Below are 8,093 nucleotides of genomic sequence, written 5' to 3'. Positions count from 1 at the left end.
GAACCTCCCAACACCAAACTTAGAGTTTGAATGTGGGGGTTCAACACCAAACTTAGAGTTTGGTTGTGGCCTCCCAACACCAAACTTAGAGTTTGACTGTGGGGGCTCTGTTTGGCTCTGTTTTGAGAGAAGCTCTTCATGCTTCCTCTCCATGGTGACAGAGGGATATCCTTGAGCCTCAAACACAAAGGATTCTTCATTCACTTGAATGATCAACTCTCCTCTATCAACATCAATCACAGCCTTTGTTGTGGCTAGGAAGGGTCTGCCAAGGATGATGGATTCATCCATGCACTTCCCAGTCTCTAGGACTATGAAATCAGTAGGGATGTAATGGTCTTCAACTTTTACCAGAACATCCTCTACAAGTCCATAAGCCTGTTTTCTTGAGTTGTCTGCCATCTCTAGTGAGATTTTTGCAGCTTGTACCTCAAAGATCCCTAGCTTCTCCATTACAGAGAGAGGCATGAGGTTTACACTTGACCCTAAGTCACACAAGGCCTTCTTGAAGGTCATGGTGCCTATGGTACAAGGTATTGAAAACTTCCCAGGATCCTGTCTCTTTTGAGGTAATTTCTGCCTAGACAAGTCATCCAGTTCTTTGGTGAGCAAAGGGGGTTCATCCTCCCAAGTCTCATTTCCAAATAACTTGTCATTTAGTTTCATGATTGCTCCAAGGTATTTAGCAACTTGCTCTTCAGTGACATACTCATCCTCCTCAGAGGAAGAATACTCATCAGAGCTCATGAATGACAGAAATAAGTTCAATGGAATCTCTATGGTCTCATTTTGAGCCTCAGATTCCCATGGTTCCTCATTGGGGAACTCATTGGAGGCCAGTGGACGTCCATTGAGGTCTTCCTCAGTGGCGTTCACTGCCTCTCCTTCCTCCCAAAATTTGGCCATGTTGATGGCCTTGCACTCTCCTTTTGGATTTTCTTCTGTATTGCTTGGGAGAGTACTAGGAGGGAGTTCAGTAATTTTCTTGCTCAGCTGACCCACTTGTGCCTCCAAATTTCTAATGGAGGACCTTGTTTCAGTCATGAAACTTTGAGTGGTTTTGATTAGATCAGAGACCATGGTTGCTAAGTCAGAGGTGTTCTGCTTAGAACTCTCTGTCTGTTGCTGAGAAGATGATGGAAAAGGCTTGCTATTGCTAAACCTGTTTCTTCCACCATTATTATTGTTGAAACCTTGTTGAGGTCTCTGTTGATCCTTCCATGAGAAATTTGGATGATTTCTCCATGAAGGATTATAGGTGTTCCCATAGGGTTCTCCCATGTAATTCACCTCTTCCATTGAAGGGTTCTCAGGATCATAAGCTTCTTCCTCAGATGAAGCCTCCTTAGTACTGCTTGGTGCATTTTGCATTCCAGACAGACTTTGAGAAATCATATTGACTTGTTGAGTCAATATTTTGTTCTGAGCCAATATGGCATTCAGAGTGTCAATCTCAAGAACTCCTTTCTTCTGACTAGTCCCATTGTTCACAGGATTCCTTTCAGAAGTGTACATGAATTGGTTATTTGCAACCATTTCAATCAGCTCTTGAGCTTCTGTAGGCGTCTTCTTCAGATAAAGAGATCCTCCAGCAGAGCTATCCAAAGACATTTTGGATAGTTCAGAGAGACCATCATAGAAAATACCTATGATGCTCCATTCAGAAAGCATATCAGAAGGACACTTTCTGATTAATTGTTTGTATCTTTCCCAAGCTTCATAGAGGGATTCTCCTTCCTTCTGTCTGAAGGTTTGGACTTCCACTCTAAGCTTACTCAATTTTTGAGGTGGAAAGAACTTTGCCAAGAAGGCATTGACTAGCTTTTCCCAAGAGTCCAGGCTTTCTTTAGGTTGTGAGTCCAACCATGTCCTAGCTCTGTCTCTTACAGCAAAAGGGAATAGCATAAGTCTGTAGACCTCAGGGTCAACCCCATTAGCCTTGACAGTGTCACAGATTTGCAAGAATTCAGCTAAGAACTGATGAGGATCTTCCAATGGAAGTCCATGGAACTTGCAATTCTGTTGCATTAGAGAAACTAATTGAGGCTTAAGCTCAAAGTTGTTTGCTCCAATGGCAGGGATAGAGATGCTTCTCCCATAAAAGTTGGGAGTAGGTGCAGTAAAGTCACCCAGCACCTTCCTTGCATTGTTGGCATTGTTGTTGTTTTCGGCTGCCATGGGTTCTTCTTCTTTGAAGATTTCTGTTAGGTCCTCTACAGAGAGTTGTGCTTTGGCTTCTCTTAGCTTTCTCTTCAAGGTCCTTTCAGGTTCAGGATCAGCCTCAACAAGAATGCTTTTGTCCTTGCTCCTGCTCATAAGAAAGAGAAGGGAACAAGAAAATGTGAAATCCTCTATGTCACAGTATAGAGATTCCTTTAGGTGTCAGAGGAAAAGAAAAGTAGAAGACAGAAGTAGAAAATTCGAACTTATCAAAGAAGATGGAGTTCGAATTTTGCATTAAGGAATAGTGTTAGTCCATAAACAGAAGGATGTGAGAAGAAGGGAAGTAATTTTCAAAAATTAAGTAAAAGATTTTGAAAACATTTTTGAAAAACACCAATTGATTTTCGAAAATGAAAGTGGAAAAGAAATCAAGTGATTTTTGAAAAAGACTTTGAAATTAGAAATCAAAAAGATTTGATTGAAAACTATTTTGAAAAAGATGTGGTTAAGAAGATATGATTAGTTTTAAAAAGATGTGATTGAGAAGATATGATTTGAAAAACATTTTAAAAAGATTTGATTTTGAAAATTAAAAACTTGGCTAACAAGAAAAGATATGATTCAAACATTAAACCTTTCTCAACAGAAAAGGCAACATACTTGAAATGTTGAATCACATCATTAATTGATAGCAAGTATTTTTTTTAAAAAAATAGAAAGAAATTGATTTTGAAAACATATGATTGAAAAAATATGATTTGAAAAAGATTTGATTTTGAAAAAGTTTGAAAACTGAAAAAAAAATCTGCGTTAAAGACAAAATCTTCCCTCTTGTGCCATCCTGGCGTTAAACGCCCAGAATGGTGCACATTCTGGCGTTTAACGCCCAAAATACTACCCTTTTGGGCGTTAAACGCCCAACCAGGTACCCTGGCTGGCGTTTAAACGCCAGTCTGTCCTTCTTCACTGGGCGTTTTGAACGCCCAGCTTTTTCTGTGTAATTCCTCTGCTGTATGTTCTGAATCTTCAATTCTCTGTATTATTGACTTGAGAAGACACAAATTAAATATATTTTTGGATTTTTAATAATAAGGAAAAATCAAAATGCAACAAGAATCAAATAACAATGCATGCAAGACACCAAACTTAGCAGTTTGTATACTACTGACACTAATGAGAATGCATATGAGATACACAAAACACTCAAGTCAAGAGAATTTAAAGATTAGAGTAAGAAATCATCAAGAACATCTTGAAGATCACTAAGTCACATGAATGAATGCATGCAATTGACATCAAACTTAACATGAGACACTAGACTCAAACAAGAAATATTTTTGGATTTTATGATTTTGTAAATTTTTTTGTGTTTTTCGAAAATTAAGTGGAAAAAGAAAATAAAGGTATCAAAATTCTTAATGAGAATTCCAGGAATCATGCAATGTTAGTCTAAAGCTTTAGTCTAAAGAAATTAGACATGGCTAAACAAGCTTCAGCAGGACATTGCATTCAAGAGCTAAATTGATGAAAATCAATCAGCTTTGGTGATGATAAGAACATCACCTTGAAACACTAGAATTCATTCTTAAGAACTCTGAAGAAAAAAAAATACCTAATCTAAGCAACAAGATGAACCGTCAGTTGTCCAAACTCAACAATCCCCGGCAACGGCGCCAAAAACTTGGTGCACGAAATTGTGATCAATACTTTTCACAAATCAAATAATCCTCAGTAATGAAACCAAAAACTTGGTGTTCAATACCATGGCATAAACACAACTTCGCACAACTAACCAGCAAGTATACTGGGTCGTCCAAGTAATAAACCTTACGCGAGTAAGGGTCGATCCCACAGAGATTGTTGGTATGAAGCAAGCTATGGTCACCTTGTAAATCTTAGTCAGGCAAACTCAAATGGGTATGGTGATAAACGCATAAAACATAAAGATAAAGATAGAGATACTTATGTAATTCATTGGTAGGAATTTCAGATAAGCGTATGAAGATGCCTTCCCTTCCGTCTCTCTGCTTTCCTACTGTCTTCATCCAATCCTTCTTACTCCTTTCCATGGCAAGCTTAAGCAAGGGTTTCACCGTTGTCAGTGGCTACCTCCCATCCTCTCAGTGGAAATGTTCAACGCACCCTGTCACGGCACGGCTATCCATCTGTCGGTTCTCGATCAGGCCGGAATAGAATCCAGTGATTCTTTTGCGTCTGTCACTAACGCCCCGCCCTCAGGAGTTTGAAGCACGTCACAGTCATTCAATCATTGAATCCTACTCAGAATACCACAGACAAGGTTAGACCTTCCGAATTCTCTTGAATGCCGCCATCAGTTCTAGCCTATACCACGAAGACTCTGATCTCACGGAATGGCTGGCTCGTTTGTCAGGCGAGCACTCGGTTGTCAGGCGATCAACCATGCATCGTGTATCAGGAATCCAAGAGATATTCACCCAATCGAAGGTAGAACGGAGGTGGTTGTCAGTCACACGTTCATAGGTGAGAATGATGATGAGTGTCACGGATCATCACATTCATCAAGTTGAAGAACAAGTGATATCTTAGAACAAGAACAAGCGGAATTGAATAGAAGAATAATAGTAATTGCATTAATACTCGAGGTACAGCAGAGCTCCACACCTTAATCTATGGTGTGTAGAAACTCCACCGTTGAAAATACATAAGAACAAGAGTGATCATTGGCTTTGGTCCCAAATAGGGAACCAGAAGAACCAAGATGAAAATACAATAGTATAATGTCCTACTTATAGAAAACTAGTAGCCTAGGGTGTACAGAGATGAGTAAATGACATAAAAATCCACTTCCGGGTCCACTTGGTGTGTGCTTGGGCTAAGCATTGAAGCATTTTCGTGTAGAGACTCTTTTTGGAGTTAAACGCCAGCTTTGGTGCCAGTTTGGGCGTTTAACTCCCATTCTTGTGCCAGTTCCGGCGTTTAACGCTGGTATTCCTGAGGGTGACTTTGAACGCCGGTTTGGGCCATCAAATCTTGGGCAAAGTATGGACTATCATATATTTCTGGAAAACCCAGGATGTCTACTTTCCAACGCCGTTGAGAGCGCGACAATTGGGCTTTTTTAGCTCCAGAAAATCCACTTCGAGTGCAGGGAGGTCAGAATCCAACAGCATCTGCAGTCCTTTTTGGTCTCTGAATCAGATTTTTGCTCAGGTCCCTCAATTTCAGCCAGAAAATACCTGAAATCACAGAAAAACACACAAACTCATAGTAAAGTCCAGAAAAGTGAATTTTAACTAAAAACTAATAAAAATATACTAAAAACTAACTAGATCATACTAAAAACATACTAAAAACAATGCCAAAAAGCGTACAAATTATCCGCTCATCAAACACCCAAAATCCACCCCAAGAGGTCTCTTATGACATGACAGGTAATTTTGTGCAAAATGATACTTATGATTATGCTCAATTCTCTTCTGAACAGGTCAATTACATGGGGAGTGCTCCTAGAAATCCCAATAATGATCCTTATTCTCAGACGTACAATCAAGGGTGGAGAAATCACCCAAATTTTGGGTGGAGAGACCAACCTCAGAGGCCTCATAACTTCAACAATAATTCTCAGGGCGGCTCCCAACAGAACAATTATAATAACAGCCAATTTCAATCTCATCAACAACCACCTCCACAGGCAAATTCTAAATCCCAAGAAGATTCTAATTGGAAAATGATGAGGAGTTTTGTGTAGGAAACCAGAGCATTAATCAAGAATTTAGAGATTTAGATGGGTCAAATAGCCACCAGAGTTAATGAAATTGATCAGAGGACCACTAATAGCCTTCCTGGTAACACAATTCCAAATCCAAGAGAGGAATGCAACGCTATCACCTTGATAAGTGGGGGAAGTGGCAAGTATGAAGGCACAAGATGATAAGGAGCCAGTTGAAAAAGATTGCAGGGTTATTTAACTGAGAAGTGGTAAAGTAGCTGGCTCTGAGGCTAAGGTCAATGAAGAGTTAGTTGAAAAACAAGCTCTAGATGAGAAGAAGGAAGAAGTAGAGCACGCCCATCCAAAGCGTGCAGACAACCCATTCCCAAACTTTCTTGACACTCATCCTACATTGCCAAAGGCTCCTGAGTACAAGTCTAAGATGCCATATCCTCAGAGACTTCAAAAGGAGACCAAGGACAAGTAGTTTTCAAAGTTCTTGGAAGTCTTCAGAAAGTTGCAAATCAGTATTCCTTTTGTTGAGGTTTTGGAGCAAATGCATATCTATGTCAAGTTCATGAATGAGCTGTTGTCAAAGAAGAAGCATTTAAAGGGAGATGAGACAGTAGTCCTAACTAAGGAATGTAGTGCCGTAATTCAGAAAAACTTGCCAAGGAAGATGCCAGATCCAGGGAGCTTTTAAATTCCATGCACCATTGGGAGCATAACCTTTGAGAAAGCCCTATGTGATCTGAGGGCAAGCATAAATCTAATGCCCTTATCTGTGATGAAGAAGCTGCAAATCCAAGAGGCACAACCCACAAAGATAGCATTACAGATGGCAGACAAATCTATGAAGCTTGCCTATGGATTAGTGGAGAATATCTTGGTTAAAGTGGGTAAGTTCTTCCTCCCAGCAGATTTTGTGATTCTTGACACAGGGGAGGATGAGAATGCCTCAATAATTCTAGGAAGACCATTCTTAGCCAGTGGAAGAGCTCTGATTGATGTAGAAGTAGGCGAATTAGTGCTTAGAGTGCATGATGAGAAACTAGTCTTCCATGTTTTCAAGGATGTACATTCAGTAGGTAAAGAAGAGAGGTGCATGCAGACTGAGCTTATTGATCCAACCCTTCAAAAATCCCCTGATGACACACAATAGAATCTGTAGCTCAAACCTCCCTTAGTAACAATCAATAAAATTTCTCCTAACATCAAACCTAAGTTTAGTGTTGGGAATGCATCATCTACCAAGGAGGAGGTTCCCAAAAAGAAGAAAGTACCCAGAGGATGGAGAAACAAAAGATCCCCACTGAAGGTTTCTCCACAGGAATGAAGGTGGTGTGGACCAGCAATCCAGCATAGATTTATACAGTAAATAGAATCCTCTCTCTACAGCATATTGAGCTACTTTATGGAGACACAGGAAAGAAGTTCAAAGTAAGGGGTGAAGAGCTAAGCCCCTATGATCCTCCTCCTTAGAGGAGCTGACCGTCAAGCTAGTGACTGTAAAGAAGCGCTTGTCGGGAGGCAACTCGATAATTTCGTATCCTTAGTTATTTTCGTAGTAGTAGTTTTCTTAGTTATTTAATTTTTATTGAGTTTTATCTGATCATCTAGCTATTTTAGAATAGGAACTGAACACTTCGGAAAAAAAAATTTCCGCGCGCGAACCTAGTGCGCGTTCGCGTCCATAGTGAATGCGAATTGAGGAGATTAAACAGAAAGTTGCGCTGGAATTGTGCAGGAACTATGCCTCGCGCACCAGCTCACCCACGCGTACGCGCACCAAACGCGTACGCGTCCCACTGGTTCTTGGCAATCCACACGGGAGCGCACATGGTGCGCATGCGCGCCTTGAAAAATCGACGTAAATGGGTGCATGGCCGAAAGTTGTGCTGGCCCCGCGCTGGATTTATGCTAGAAGCACAGATTGACCCACGCGTACGCGTGCCTGACGCGTAGGCGCCCTTTTCAGCACTTGGCAATCCACGCGCAGGCGCACTGGACGCATCCATGTCCCTTCCCTTTTTCGCAAGCCACGCGTACGCACGCAGTGCGTGTCCGCTCGGTTGTGCCGCATCAATTACTTAATGTGCCGCCCTGTTTTAATTCTCTCTCTTCCCAAATCCTTATTCTCTCTCATTCTTTTCCCCTCTTATTTTTCCTTTTATCATACTAAATTTTTTCTTTTCCTTCTCTGTTTTCAGTTCTTCTTTGCTTGATGACAAGCAAACCT

The 8,093-nt window shown here is 40.7% G+C and overlaps 1 non-coding gene across 1 annotated transcript; it reads left to right on the top strand.

Annotated features, from left to right (window-relative positions):
- Positions 1-1,665: 1,665 nt before the first annotated feature.
- LOC112713935 (small nucleolar RNA R71) lies at positions 1,666-1,773 on the top strand. The gene has a single exon (XR_003158894.1). It is a non-coding gene; the product is annotated as a small nucleolar RNA R71 (small nucleolar RNA).
- Positions 1,774-8,093: the final 6,320 nt, after the last annotated feature.

This window comes from Arachis hypogaea, chromosome 9, assembly GCF_003086295.3.
Source record: "Arachis hypogaea cultivar Tifrunner chromosome 9, arahy.Tifrunner.gnm2.J5K5, whole genome shotgun sequence".
Taxonomy (NCBI): domain Eukaryota; kingdom Viridiplantae; phylum Streptophyta; class Magnoliopsida; order Fabales; family Fabaceae; genus Arachis; species Arachis hypogaea.
This window is presented reverse-complemented; position numbering and strand designations above follow the sequence as displayed.